The sequence below is a fragment of the Nannospalax galili genome, unplaced genomic scaffold (assembly GCF_000622305.1).
Source record: "Nannospalax galili isolate Female #2095 unplaced genomic scaffold, S.galili_v1.0 scaffold996, whole genome shotgun sequence".
In the NCBI taxonomy this organism is placed as follows: Eukaryota; Metazoa; Chordata; class Mammalia; order Rodentia; family Spalacidae; genus Nannospalax; species Nannospalax galili.
The window spans coordinates 533,613-549,195 of NW_008339436.1; positions in this window are offsets into that span (position 1 = coordinate 533,613).

Sequence of the window (15,583 nt, forward strand, 5' to 3'; positions counted from 1 at the left end):
CAGAAGCTGTGGTATCTAGTGCAGCCTGTGCTTAGGTCTGGCACTTCACCGCCTACATATCCATCCCTTTTATTATAGAAAGGTCAGTGGGAGCCGAGGTTCTTTGCTTCGACATAGTTGACCCCACCTCAGAGGGCACCCAGCTTAATGGGTTGTGCCTGTCTTAGGTTGTCCTGGCCATCAGGATCTTACCCGTCATTGACTACCAGCCCTCGAAGGGTGCGACCTCTGGCATGACCATGTGAGGGAGGAGGAGGGCAAGAAGTTATACAATCACTTCTCAGATATCAGCAAGCCAGACCTGCCAGACACTGCGAGGCGGGGGGGGGCGCGTCTAAATCTGGACCCTCGAGCATCTTGAGAACCTGATATGCTGAGTAATTTACTTGGTTTTATCTGTGGAAGCATAGAACAAAGCATTTTATGAGCAAGAAAAGAGCTAAGACTATGACACCCAAGAATAAATAATGATCCACGAAGGGTCAAACAAAGCTTTTAAGTTCAACCAAAGTTTGTCAAGGAACCCAGAGTTTATATCTAATATCTGAGCCCATGCATAATTTAGGGAGATGATCGGGTCAGTGAGCAAGGTGGAGTAGTTGAGAAACTTTTGGCTCCAGTGGCCATGGATATACTGTGAGAGTTCCATCCTGGCCCTAGTGAGGTTATCTACTTTGTAAGGTGTGAGGCACAGGGCTTTGAACCATGGGTCACAGGCCATTAGTGTCATTTGTTTGAGGATCATCATCTCCTCCCTGAGGAGGTCTACCTGTTGTTGGATGACAGAAACAGCCTGGAAGAGGTGTTGATTAATAAGATATTGAGTGTGTAAGGCCGCAGAGGTTTTGGATATGACCTCATTGAGTGTTTCCACAGTAGTGGAAGATTCAGTGATAGCAACAGCAGCAGTGGTGGCAGCCCCCAAGGAAAGGATAATGGTGGTGACAATCGCCACGGTAATACCAAGATCTCTCTTGATCCGGGGGAAGGATTGGAAAGCCATCTGTTCCATGAGGGTGATAACATGGAAGTGAGAAGCTTTGGGAATGGGAACCCAGATTGCTGCGGGTTCACGCACAAAGAGAACAAGAGAGGCAGGGAAAATCCAGCATGACAAGAGAGTGCAGTTAAGGACGGAGCAGTTAAGGGTATCCCCCAGGTGGTCCAAGAAATTAGCAAGGAGCAGAGCAAATGGTGGTCGAACACAAACAGGCAAGGAGATCAAATGGGAGATGTTAACAGAGACTTCATTAGGTGTCCAAGTTGGGTCTGCGACACCTGAGGAACCCGTCTTGTCCCGACCCGTGGGACACCTCTACCGTGGGGCGACAAGTGAGGGTCCTAGAAGAAATGAACAAACAAGGAACACGAAGAAAGGAAGCAAGACAGTGTTCTGATCAAGCTCCGTTTATTGAGTACACACAGCATATTTTTATAGTAGGGTTAGGGTCGGGGGAGTGGAAGGCGGGAATAGAATTAAGAAGAAGAAAGGCTCTGGTGGAATTTTCCACTAAGGGCTAGTTGCCAAAGAAAGGAAGAGGGTGTTTTTCTAAGAAGGCATATGGTTAGGTGAGATAAGGAAATTTCCTGAGTAGGAGTAAGGGGCCAGGGCAGGGCTAAGGTGGAAAACCATGTTTTCTTTTGAAAAGATCGTTAAGTTTTTCTTTCATGCTATGGCTGGTAATTATTAAACGGTTTCTGGCACCGTCTCTGAGTTATGGCCCGTATATATACCATTAAAGATGGCTCCACCTAGTACAAAGAAGAGAAGATGCAAATCCAGGAAAGCTGCCGGCCTGCAGAACTCCCAGGCCCCCCTGACAGTGTCTTTACACCTATGGTCAGGGTAGACATAGGAGCAAGGTTTTATAGAGACAAGGTGTCTCCAGGCTTCCAATGAGGAAGCCTGTGGGCATCCATCATAATCCGTAAAGAGGAGCGTACCTCCAGGAGTGAGCAGGAGGAGTAAGCGGGAGGCAGTGTCTCCATGGAATAGGAAAGTGTAATGTGGTGGGAAGTTTTATGGGGGGGAGGGGTGGTGGCCCCAGGGGACATGAAGGACACTGTAGTCTCAGAAGTGTCTTTTACTAAGGGAGACCAGATTTTGAGGCCCCATAAGGAGCCCTGGCTCCAGTTTCCACGAAAGTCATCTGTTGTGATGTTAAAGAGGGAGTGACAGCGAGAGGCATTAGGGGAAGGAGGGGTTAAGGGCTGGGCTGAAGCAGAGGGATCCTGCAAGGGACCATGTGCCATTTATGGGAATGGACACATGAATCAATTCCATGGGGGGGAGACTGAGGGATTCATTAGTAGTAAAGAGAACCGGGAAAGCGGGTGACTGTTCATCTACAGGGAGGATCAGAGGAGGTAAGGGGACCAGTGCCCAGAGATCTGAAGCCTGGGGAGAAGCACAGCCAAAGGACAAAAGGATGCCAAGGATGACGAAGCTGGAAAGGATGTCATGGCTTATCAAACTCGCAGTCAGGCCCGGTCTCCAGATGGGCTCCGTAGCTGGTCAGGTGTCTCTCAATGGAATCCAGATGGGGGTCATACCATCCTGTGGAAAAATACAAGTGTATCCTCATCCTTGTGTCAGGATGGGGGCTGGTTTCTGTCACAGGGATGAAATAGGATCCCTCCATCTAACTAGTGGCAGAGGTGTAGCCCGAGGCAAGAAGGACAAATGTTTATGTGCTGGACTGACTGGTTTCTGTCATCGGGATGAAATAGGATCCCTCCATCTAACTAGTGGCAGAGGTGTAGCCCGAGGCAAGGACGATCAATGTTTGTATGCTGGACTGAGACCCGGGTCATCAAACATGAGGAAATTAAGGTGGGACAAAGCCTCAGTAAGAGCCAGGTGAGGGTCATGTTTGGCCTCAGCCAAGGGGCTTTTAGCCAGGAAGGACTTAAATGTCCTGTTGGTCCTTTCCACAGTGGCTTGTCCTTGCAGATTGTAGAGAATATCAAAGGTATGTTTGATTCCCCAGGAGAAAACAAATTTATTGAATTCTTGAGAGGAATAAGCAGACCCATTATCAGTCTTAAGCGCCCAGGGTACACCCATGATTAACATGGTGGACTTTATAGCTTTAATGGTATGTATAGTCTTTTCCCCTGAGAAAGGTAAAGCATAAGTAAGGAAGGAGCATGTGTCAACTATAACATGAACGAATCTCAATTTCCCAAAAGGGGGGTAGTGAGTCATGTCTATCTGCCAAATAGCATTGGGTATCAGACCACAGGGATTCACTCCTCCCCTGTTAAGGGGCCCGAGAGGCATAAGCAGTGCACAAGTAGCATATGAGCGGACAAGGTGCTTGCATTGGGACACAGGGATTTCTGGGAGGAGTTTATGAATACTCTGTTGATGCAAAGCTCTTGCTTGTTCTAACAGGTCAGACTGGACTTTCATGATCATGGCATCTGTGGCAGCATTTCCCTGAACTAGGATTCCGGGAAGGGCAGAATGTGAATGGTTATGTGAGATGTACCATGGGTGACTTCTATTTTCTAGGCATTCCTGTAGCTTGACCATAGTGAGGTAGAGTGGGGTGGAGGAGTTTATAACGGGAGAAAAAGCGATGAACTTAGCAACCTGAACAGCATAGGCACTATCAGAAAAGAGATTTAGGGGTTCATCCTGGCACTCTGCTAAAGCTTTAAGTATAGAAAGAAGTTCTCCCAACTGGACAGAGCCAGGATTAGGGATGATGTGGGTGATGTCCTTTTTTCCAGGATGATGTATCAGGACCCCAAAGTTGTTCTTATTAGCATCCAAAAAGGCAATGGTTGCTTGGGGAATTGGGGAAGAGGAAGGGGTGATGTACGGCTTAACCTCAAATGGCAATGTGAGAAGGGCCTGAATTCTTTTATCTTGGGGCAGGTGATTGTCAATGGCGCCTGGGAAGCCTGATATCATAGTCTGAAATTTTATAGAATAGACCTAGAGGGCCTGTAGGTTACAAGGGGAAAGGGGAGCACAATAGTGTTGGGTTCTCTGTTGAAGGTTTTTCAAGCTTGAGTGTGCAGTTTGACTGCCAAGTTAAAGGCCAGATCAAACTTGGAGGAAACCTGCTGGAGCTACAAGTATGAGAGATGGACCCAGATAAGTGGCCCAGTCTGCCAAAGGGCACCAAGGAAGCCAGAAGTCAATAGCACTAAAGCCTGTAGGGATTGTAAGGGCTCATACCTGTCAAGGGTTGATGACGAGAGTAACTCAATGATCTTTTGCAATAAGGCAATGGCTGGGGGAATTAAGTTAATCTTTGCTGAAGGGCAGGTGGGGCCCTCCAAAAGAGAAAAGAGTGCCCTCGATTCCTCCTAGGGAATGGGCAAAAATGGTTTAAGCCAATTTATGGTGCCACAGAGTTGTTGAAAATTGGCTAGTGTATAGACCAGCTTTGAATTAAAGGCAGGGGCCATAGGGCATATGCCGACTGAAATGGTATGCCCCAAGAAGGCATAGGAGGCACCTCCTGTAGCTTATCTAAGGTAATAGACAAGCCAAGGGATGTAGGCAGGAGAGCAAGTCTCTGGTTACCTTTCAGAGAAATTGTGGGTTAGGGTGGGATAACAATGTCATCCATATAGTGAATAAATTGTACACTATGAGGAATGGCTGAAGTGCCTCGTGAGACAAAAAGCTGACAGATAGTAGGACTATTCTTCATTCCCTGGGGAAGGACTTTCCATTGATATCTGAGGGCCAGCTTGTGGAAGTTCGGTTCCCAAACCGTAAAGGCAAAGTGATCATGATCTCGAGGGGCCAGTGGGATTGAGAAGAGGCAGTCTTTAATATCAAGTGTTATGATATAATAAGAAGGAGGAATAGTGCCAGGGTGGGGCAAGCTGGTCTGTGTCGAGCCCATTTTTTCAATTTGGTCATTAATGGCACATAAGTCCTGAAGCAATCTAAAATGGCCATTTTTCTTTTTAATAATGAATATTGGGGTATTATATTTAGTAGTGGATGGTTCCAAATGTCTGAGGTCCAGCCGTTCCTGAACTAAATTTTTGAGGATAGATAACTTAGGTTCTATAATAGGCCACTGCTCCACTCAGATCGCATCTGTCAAGAGCCAGGTAAGAGTGATTGGTGTGGGAAACTCCTTAGGGGATGTCCCAGGGAGGGCAGCGGCCATTAGAATTGGGGGTGCTGGTCAGGGCTCTGATTTCTCCCAGAGAGGTCAAGGTTATCATGGACTATGATGTCATCATAAAAGACCTGATCATCTGTGGTAAGGACCACATCCATGTCCTCCAGGACATCTCGACCCCACAAGTTGCAGGGGACGTCACTCACTATGGGAGTGAATGTGCCCTTACTCCTGTCTAAGTCTTTCCAGTGTACTGGGCAGACAACCAACTTTGTGTCCTGGCTGCCACCCACTCCCTTAATGGGTGGGCCAGGCCGATATTTCCAATGGGGGAACCGAAGAGACTCTTTCTCAGCGATGATGGTAACATCAGCTCCCATGTCCACTAGGCCCTTCACAGCGATCCCATCCAGGAATAAGGTCATTGGGGGGGTGATTAAGAATAAGGAGGGTCCATAAAACCTGTCTCATTCCCCCTCTTACTTGCGGGGCTGAGGGGCACCCCGGGTAGAGCTTAAAGGGGCCGAGTTTGATTGGGGCCATGACCTACAATCTTTTGCCCAATGAAATCCCTTTTTGCATTTGGGGCAGCGGGTCTTGGGACAAGCTCCATTGTTTGGGCAGTCCCTGCGGAGATGTACTGTCCTCCTGCAGTTCCAGCAGCCATCTTTTGAATTGAAGGGGTTGTGCCTTCTTTGTAATAAGAGCACCTCTAAGGAGGCGGTCAGGGCCTCGATGGGCCCTGTCCTGGGGGTCTAGGTCTCTAGTGGTGAGTACCCATTTATGAATATCATCATTGTGGACAGGCGCGATAGTATTGCAGGGAGGAGTATTTAGCCCTTCCCATGCCAACTGTTTGATGAGCATATCTCGAGTGGTCCCAGACTCCACTCTCCATTCCACCACTCCAGTAACTCGGGCGAGGAAGTCTGTGAAGGACTCCCCTAGCTGCTGAATCAGATTGTGGAAGAATGCCTATGGGGCACAGGGGGAGCAACATTTAAGGGCCTTGAAGGCCAGGTCACTAACTTGTTGGTAGTAAGCATGAAGGCCAATAGTGGACTTGGAAATGGGGTCAATATATTGTCCACATCCTGTGAGCATATCCAGAGTAATATTAAGGCCATACTGGAGGTTGAGACATGCCTGATTTTCAGCCTGATTGTTGTAGGCCGAATGCCAGCTCAAGAAGACTGAGAGCTCCAATACCGTCTTTAATAATTTATACCAATCATAATGGGTCTGTAACTGCATGGTCCATTGGCAGAGAACTTGCTCAAAATTTGGGGAATCAGGTTCTGATTCATTGGTGGCTTTGCGGATGAGTGCAAGGTCTGTGAGAGGGGTGGGCACCCATGGCTGTTGTGTAGCATTGGGGCCGACATTAACCAGAAAGGCAGACACGGGCCAGCAAGGGGCAGTAAGGGGTGAACGGGCCATGGAGAGGGTATAATGAGCAGGAGGGTGCATCAGAGCAGGCGGAACATAGTTCCTTCCAGGGGTACTGGGGTGGTAGTGTCTCTGATTGTTGTGGCTTTGAAAACAGTTCTGAGGTAGGAGCGAGGGGGCCCCTTCCTCATCTGGATCAACCTCAAAGCTGGTTCCCATATCAAGGTCAGCAGGGGTTGAAATAATGGCAAGGTCTACTGGCCTGATCCTGACAATGCTTACTGTGGGCTGAAATGACTTCTTCAGGGGAGGAGGATCTAAGGCTGGCAATGATGGCTAGAAGGATAGAGACAAACGAGGCAGGGGGAATGACTCCCAATCCTACTTCCCTTTTTCGGGTGTGACCTGGGAGATGTAAGACAAATAAACCCTTTCCTCCCCAAGTTGGTACTGGTTAGAGTGTTTTGTCACAGCAATGAAGAAACAAACTAAGACAGGGTGGATGGGCCATGGAGGGGGTGTGTAATGAGCAGGAGATACGTCAGAGCAGGCAGAATGTAGTTCCTTCCAGGGGTATTGGGGTGGTGGTGTCTCTGTTGTGGCTTTAAAAGCAGGGTCTGAGGTAGGGGCGGGGGGGGCCTTCTTCGTCTGGATCGACCTCAAGGCTGGTTCCCATATGAAGGTCAGTGGGGGTTGAAGTAATGGCAAGGTCTACACTGGCCTGATCCTGACAATGCTTATTGTGGGCTGAAATGACTTCTTCAGGGGAGGAAGATTTAAGGCTGGCAATGATGGCTAAAAGGATCAGGACAAACAAGGCAGCAGGAATGACTCCCAACCCTACTTCCCTTCTTCAGGCCAAGAAAAGGACCTGCATCCAGAGGTCAGGATCCCACATATTCTCAGGAGAGACCCAAGGGGCTGTTAGTGGCCTCATCCCAGAAATTTTCAATATCTTTGGTTTCACTTTCAGTCCCCAAGTTCTAAGGAGTGATTTGAGCGCTGCCATTTGTGGCTCCTTGCACTGTGGTGGTAGGTTGCCCGTCATGGGAAGGTCGCATGAAGGGAAACTCGCCACAAAAGTAAAAGGCAAGGGTGACTACCAAGAGGGCACAAATGAAGCAAACAAGGACCGTGAGCCACTCGGACGTAAACTGCCCCAACATGAAGAGGTGTATTGGATCCAAATGTCTTGTGCTTAGTGAGGGACTTCTGAGGGCTGTGACACCCTCGGCTGTATGCTCACACGGTGTCTCCAGGACAGGCAACAGGATGACCCAAAGCCTGGGCTCTGGGTTTGGGGTGGATCAGCCTTTATGTGAACTCACCAGGACAAGCCAAGGAATAAAAGATGTTGACGTGGGCTTCAGGACCACGTGGCAGAGTGTGCCTTCCTGATTTAACAACAAATATGACAAACAGGGTAGAGGGGACAGTGGAGGGGGCCACTTGCTCACCCTTGAGCAGCCAAAGGGACAGACAAAACCCGGGGCCTACTCACTGAACGAACTGAAGTTGGGGGGGTAGCCAATGTCTGGGGGGGGAACCCTGTTCGGGCACCAGCTGTTGCAGGTTCTCTCGTGGGTCCAAGGTGGGGGTGAGTGGTGCAGAGTCAACACACAGACACTGGGAGTCGGGTGGAAGCAGGTACTAGGTGAGGTGCTGCAGACTCGTTTATTGCTGGGAAGGGCAGGCCTTATATATCTCTCCCCCTGCCCCCAGTGTCCCATAAGATGCTGTGTTGCTCCCTGATAGATCCCCTCATCCAGGCCACTTGCATCATCAGTCTCTAGGTCCAGGGACAGATTATAGGTTGGCTCTTTTGCGGAAGCATGGGCTGTGCTCTCAAGGTGGAAGCTGTGCTCTCTAGTGCAGCCTGTGCTTAGGTCTGGCACTTCACCTCCTACAGTCTAATATATGGTACAGTTTCTCCTATAGCCAGGATTCACGGGTCCAGGAATCAAGGGGAGGAAGTGGGAATGATTCCACTCATTATCACCCCTGGTGACCCACTAGGAAAATTTTTGCTTCTTGTACCCTCGACTTTGCACTCTACTGGCTTGGATGTTTTGGTTCCAGAGGAAGGAGTGCTTCTGCCAGGGGAGACAACAAACATTCCATTGAACTGGAAACTGAGACTTCCCCCTGGACACTTTGGGCTTCTGATGCCTTTAAGTCAGCAGGCTAAGAAAGGAATAACAGTATTAGGAGGGGTGATTGACCCAGACTTCCAGGGGGAAATTGGACTGGTTCTCTACAATGGACGTAATGAAGATTATATCTGGAAGGCAAGAGACTCCTTAGGGCGACTTTTGGTGTTACCATGTCCTGTGATTAAGGTCATTGGGAAACTGCAACACAATCCAGACAGAACAACAAGTGGCCCAGACCCTTCAGGGATGAAAGTATGGGTCACTCCTCCAGGCAAAGAGCCAAAACCTGCAAAGGTGCTTGCTGATGGTGGAGGAAATACAGAATGGGTCATAGAGGAAGGTAGTTACAAGTACTAACTTAGGCCACGTGACCAGTTGCAGAAACGTGGATTGTAATTGACATGAGTATTTTTGTCCTATTTGCTTAAAAATGGGCTTGTGCATGTACACACATATGTTAAGCAGATACTTGAGTTATTCTTTTTTGAATATGTAATCGAGATGTGTTAAGTGGTTAAGTGTTGTGAACCTATATGATTATATTGGGTTATGAGACACTAAAGGACTAAGCATTCCTCAAAGACCTTATCACCTACTCTAAGATATATAATGCACGGGTCCTTGTATGATGGGATAGTCATATCATGTTAGGTGAAATTACGACCTCAACATTGTTTTCATTTGAAAATTAAGCATGACATAGAGAGATGCTATTGTGTGTCAAGTTGACAGCTGAGCAGTAAATAAGTCAGTACGCATGCTCGATGTAATTTTCCACCTTCTAGTCTCTGCCTACCTCGTGGTGTGATATGGGCTGATGAGTTTGCGACCAATCAAGAGTTGCCACGTCTAAGACGGGCTTACTAACCTATATAAGGGCTGGGTTTCCGACATTCGGGGTCTTCGCCCTGTAAGCTTATGCTCTCCCTCTCAAGATGCATTAAAGCTTTTCTACAGAAGGATCCTGAGTGTGCCGCGTTGTTCTTGCTGGCGAGACGATAGCGCGAGACACCAACTTAGGCTACGTGACCAGTTGCAGAAATATGGATTGTAATTTACATGAATATTCTTGTCCTTTTGGTTAAGAATAGGCTTGTGCATATATACTCATATGTTAAGCAGATACTTTTGTATACACATATGTTAAGCAGATACTTGTTATTCTTTTTTGAATGTGTAATTGAGATAAGTGTTAAATGGTTAAGTGTTGTGAACCTATATGATTATATTGGGTTATGAGACACTAAAGGACTAAGCATTCCTCGAAGACCTCATCACCTACTCTAAGGTATATAATGAATTGGTTATTGTATTATGGGATAGTTATATCATGTTAGGTGAAATAATGACCTCAACATTGTTTTCATTTGAAAATTAAGTATAACATAGAGAGATGCTATTGGGTGTCAAGTTGACAAGGGGTGGTGTACTTGTCAACTTGACTGGATCTGGGTTTAACTGAAATGAGAGAGATCTTCTTGATTGGATCATCTGAAGCTGGATGACACACCCTAAATGTGGGTGTTACCTTCTGATGTCACCCGTATAAAAATGGCCATGGCAGAGGAGAATGCCTGGCTTCTTGCTGCTTGCCTTCTCTCTCACTGGTGAGTTCGTCTTGCTGCTGTAGGCTGAAGACTAGCTGATCTTTTGGAATTCATCAGACCTTCAGTGCCAGATTGGAACTACTGAGACATTCAGCCTTATGGACTGAGCAACTATGGATTCTCAGCCTCTCCAGTGTTGTGCAGCCGTTGTTGGACTACTCAGACTCTATCCTGTGAGCTAAGCTGATAAATCTCTATACATGTATATTCATTCTACCGGTTTTGTTTCTTTGGAGAACTCTGACTAATACACGCCAGTTCCAGGGAAATTTGATTCTCTCTTCTGACCTCCGCAAGCATTGCACAACATGGGTTATATACATGCAGACAGTACACTCAGACTCAAAAATAAAATATTTTTTAAAAGTAACAGTTTTAGAGAGCCCCAGTGTAAATTTTCACTAATTCATTGCAAGCCTAAAATGGGCTTTATACTCAGCAGAGTCCATGCTCAGGCTGTACTCCAGAAAATCTCTTGGGTTCTGTCCACTGAGAAAAGGGGCCCACCTATTGTCATGCTCCCGGGGCTCTGGTCAGCCTGGATATTAGGCATCTTACGTCAAAAACCTTGTTTGTAGATGAACGATGGTGTAGACATTGCCCTTCCAGAGAGGACCCAAGTGTAGTTCTCAGCACCCTTGTCAGGCAGCTCACAACAGCCTGTAGTTCCAGTTCCAGGAGATCCAAGGCCTCTGGCTTTCTTGGGCACCCACATACGTGCACAAACCCACACACAGACACAAACATATACATATAATTCAAGTTCCAAGAACATGAAAAATGATTGAAATCCCAGAATGCAAATGTCCCAAATGTCCACCCCCATTATCTCAAGAGAGCAACTGTAGAATTCCTGCCACTTGCAGTTGTTCAAGGACGGCCAGATGGCTCAAACTCAGAAGAAAGCTCCTCACTGTCAGAGAAGGTACTTATAGGCCTCTGCAGAATTCCTGGAGTCGGTCCCTCATACTCAAAGGAACAAGAGGAGTCCCAAGATCAGCATGGAGTCATTTGTCTCTCCTCCCCTTCTATGGATGCTGTTTCTGACTAGCACATACTTTCTATCTTGTCGTGCTAAGAAAGAGCTGGGCTGGACCTGGATCTAGCCATGAATGCTGGTTCTCTGAAAAGTGTAGGATGTGGCTCCGAAAACCCCAAAGACAGCAGCCTGAAGCCATGTGGGTAGGAGCACCAAGTCCATCCTGAGCAGCATGTCCTTCAGAGACCTGCTTCTTTGTTTTAAAGAAAGGGATGTTTGGGAGATGTGAGAGCGAAGGAGCACCTCATTCCAGAATCTAAGTAAAGCCTCTTGCCAGCTGAGAAGCAAAGATTCCAGAACAATGTTTGTTCTGATAGCTGCTGACGAAGTGTTGGTATTCCTTTCATACATTGTGTTAAAGTAGCAATACTTAGGCTTAAGGCCTGAATGTATATGACCTTGGTTATAGTCTAATTCCTTTCCCAAACATCACCCTAGATTCAAACAAGACTACACTGTAGGTATTCTACCTTCCTGCATCCTTGTGAATTAGACTTTTACCTTCCCAATTGTAATCCCCCTCAGGAAATAGCCAAAGATCTCACTTAGGTTCTTAGCAACCCTCCAAAGGCAGAGCCTTCAAAATCCACTCTTCTAGTTTTGTTTCTGCTGCTGTGGTGAAGTACTCTTAACTAAAAGCAACTTAGAGAAATGGTTTATATTAAATATTTTATTATTTTATGTGAGTGTATTGCGTGCATGTGTATAAGTGTACCAGTGTCGTGCGATGCCTGCAGAGGTCAGCAGAGGGTGTTGGATTCCCTAGAGCTGGAGTTACAGATGGTTATCTGTCATGTGGGTGCTGGGAATCAAACCCAGGTCCTCTGCAAAATTAGTCAGTGCTGTTAATCACTGAGCCATCTCTCCAGTCCCAAGACTCTTACTTTTTGTACTATATCTCTCCAGCAGAAGGCTGGCTTGGGGAAACTTTTAACTGGATCCAGAAAAAACCATATTTCTTTGGAGTCATAGACTTATTTTTTTATGGATTAAAAAAATATTTTATTATCTTTATTTTATCTGTTTGAGTGTGTTGCCTGCATGCATGTAAGTGCAACCATGTCGTGCAATGTCCATGGAGATCAGAAGGAAGAGGGTGTCAGATCCCCTGGAACTGGAGTTATGGATGGTTGTTTAGCTACCATGTGAGTGCTTGGATCCAAACCCAGGTCCTCTGCAGAGCAGCCAGTGCCCTCAACCTCTGAGTCATCTCTATAGCCTCCTTTAATCTTTTTTTTTTAAGATTTATTTTTATTTTATGTGTATAAGTGTTAGTATGTGCAGCACATACATGCAGTGCCCATGGAATCCAGAAAAGGGCATCAGAGTCCCAGGAACTGGAGTTACCAGTGGTTATGAGCGGACATGTGGGTGTTGGGAACTGATCCCATGTCCATTGCAAGAACAGCAAATGCTTTTAACCATTAATTCATTTCTAGCCTTCTAATCTTTAATCTTTTTTTCTTATCTTTTCCTAATCATCTGACCTATCAGTTTTACTTGGCGTTCTAAATTTAAAGAGAGGTCTCTGTAGTGCCTTCTCAGCTTACATGAATTGAGTCAGAGAAAAAGTAGGGCATCTGAAAAGAAAATGTAGATGCTGACACCAGGTGGAGGTTCAGAGGGTTTTCTGAGTGTGTTCTAGAAAGACTTGACCAAGCATGTACACTTCCTGCCCATTATCTCACTGTCCCATAAAAACCCTTCACACATCTGGGTCCCCAAAGATGGAGAGTTAAGACAATAAGGTTGCCTTGGTTTTTCTCAGGTCAGATCTTGAATAAAGATATTTTCTTCCTGCACCAGGTGTAGTGGCGCACACCTTTAATCCCAGCACTCGGGAGGCAGAGGCAGGCGATCTCTGTGAGTTCAAGGCCAGCCTGGTCTACATAGCAAGTTCCAGGAAGCTGGGGCTACAGGGAGACCCTGTCTCAAAAAGATATTTTCTTCCACTAATGTCTCCCAGGGTTTGTAAAGTGGCAGCATAAACTTTAGATATGGTAACAGCCCTTCTTCATACAAAGCATTTTTCCTGCCTCCATCACCATGGACGCACTTGATCATCCAAGCAGAGCTGATCCTATTTTATTTATTTTAAGACAGAGTCTCATGTAACTCAGGCTGGCCTCAAATTTTATGTAGTGGGGGATGATCTTGAACTTCTGATCTTCTTGTCTCTTATCTCCTGAGTGTTGGGATTACATGCATGTGTCACCATGTCTAGTTTTATTTGGTGGTGGGACTCAAACTCAGTACTTTGTGCATATTAAATGAGCACTCTACCAACTGAGCCACATCCCCAGCCCTGATCCAACATTAGAATATAGAGACAACCCCCACCCCCAACCCCTGGCCCGTACAACCAAATTTCAGGTAAGTGGCCTCCTTGGATTGAAATGTTGAAAAGTAGGGGCTGGAGAGATGGCTCAGTGGTTTAGAGCACTGACTGCTCTTGCAGAGGACCCGGGTTCAATTCCCAGCATGCACATGGCAGCTGTGAACCATCCTTAACTCCAGTTCTGGAGGAATCTGAAGCCCTCTTCTGACCTCTGCGGCATTGCACGACACAGGTGCACTCTCTTACATGCAGGCAATACACTCATACACATAAAATAAAAATAATAAAATATTTTAAAATTTAAAAAAAGAGAAATGTTGAAAAGTGCTTTCAAACCTCTTGAGGAATCAAGGACCAAAGACCGGGTACAGGTGGCAAAGGAGGTGGTAAAGTCACTATGGCAGGGAAGGGACCTGCGAGTTATCTATAATCTTGGCTTGTTTCCCCTTCATGTTGTAAGTTCGGTTGGTACTGACACATTTCAAAGAACTGGTGATTGCAGGGCAAAATGACACACACCTTTAACCCCAATACTTGGGAGGCAGAGGCAGGCAGATCTCTGTGAGTTCAAGGCCACCCTGGTCTACCAATCGATTTGCAGAGCAGGCCAGGGAGGGCTACATAGTGAAACCATCTTTTTAAAAAATGTACGGGTATTCCTTGTTAGAAATAGAATCCGATGGGGCTGAAGAGATGGCTCCGTGGTTAAGAGCACTGGCTGCTCTTGCAGAGGACCAGGGTTCAATTCCCAGCACCCACATGGCAGCTATGACCCATCCATAACTCCAGTTCTAGGGGAATCCAAAGCCCTCTTTGACCTCTGCGGCATTGCACGACGCGGGTGCACTCACATACATGCATGCAGGCAATACACTTACGTAAAATAAAAATTAAAATAAAAAAATAGAAACTGAGGTCAAAGGACCCCCTCAATAATGCACAAAGAACAAAGCAAAAATAACTTGGCAAGGTAGTGTTGACTTTTGCAAAAGAATGTCTTTTATGGTCAATCAGATCCAGCAAGTGCGCACAGGACCCAGAAGCTGGGAGGTGGGGCTTTTATCCTTAATGAAAGAGAACTGTGTCTTTTCCCCATTGACTGGGGCTCGACTTCAATCTTTCCTGGTTGGTTAGTTTTAAGGAATCATGGAAGGGAGAAGAGCTCTACTATTCCAGGTAATGAGGCTTAGGAATGCATCCAGACCTTTCCTTAAATAAAAGTCTTGGGGCTGGAGAGATGGCTCAGCGGTTAAGAACACTGACTGTTCTTACAGAAGACTGGGTTTGAATCCCAGTACCCACATGGCAGCTAACAGCTGTCCGTAACTCCATTTCCAGGGGATCCGACAGCCTCTTCTGTCCTCCACGGGCATTGCACGACACGGGTGCAATTACCTACATGCAGGCAATACACACGTACACATTTAAAAAAATAATCAAGTATTTTTTTTTTAAAAAGTCTTACAGGATGTGGTGTGATTGAAAGATCAGAATTCCTTGTTATAAACCAAGTTTCAAGTTTTATAGAGTTTCAAAGAAAAAAAATCCTAGTGTTTCTTACATTGGAAAGTTGAGGCAAGATGAAGTCCTTTCTTCCAGGAGGGGTAACTATCTCTCATTTTTAAAATTTTACTTATTTGTGTGTCAGAGAGAGAGAGAAAGACATGAGAGAGAGAATATGCTTCAGCCCAATGTAGGGGTCAGAGGACAACGCTGTTGAATCAGTTGTCTCTTTTCACCTTTATGTGAGTTTCCCGGATCAAACCCAGGTAGTAAGGCTCGCTTGGCAAATGCTTTACCTGCTGAGCCATTCTGCCAGCCCAGGTTGGAGGTGGAGCAACTATTTTTGAAGTAGAAGTGAAGTACAAAGAGGGTCTCTTCATTCCTACACTATCCACTTGCGCCAAATCTTTTTTTTTTTTTTTTTTTTTTAAAAACACTAAATTTTTTTTCTAAGA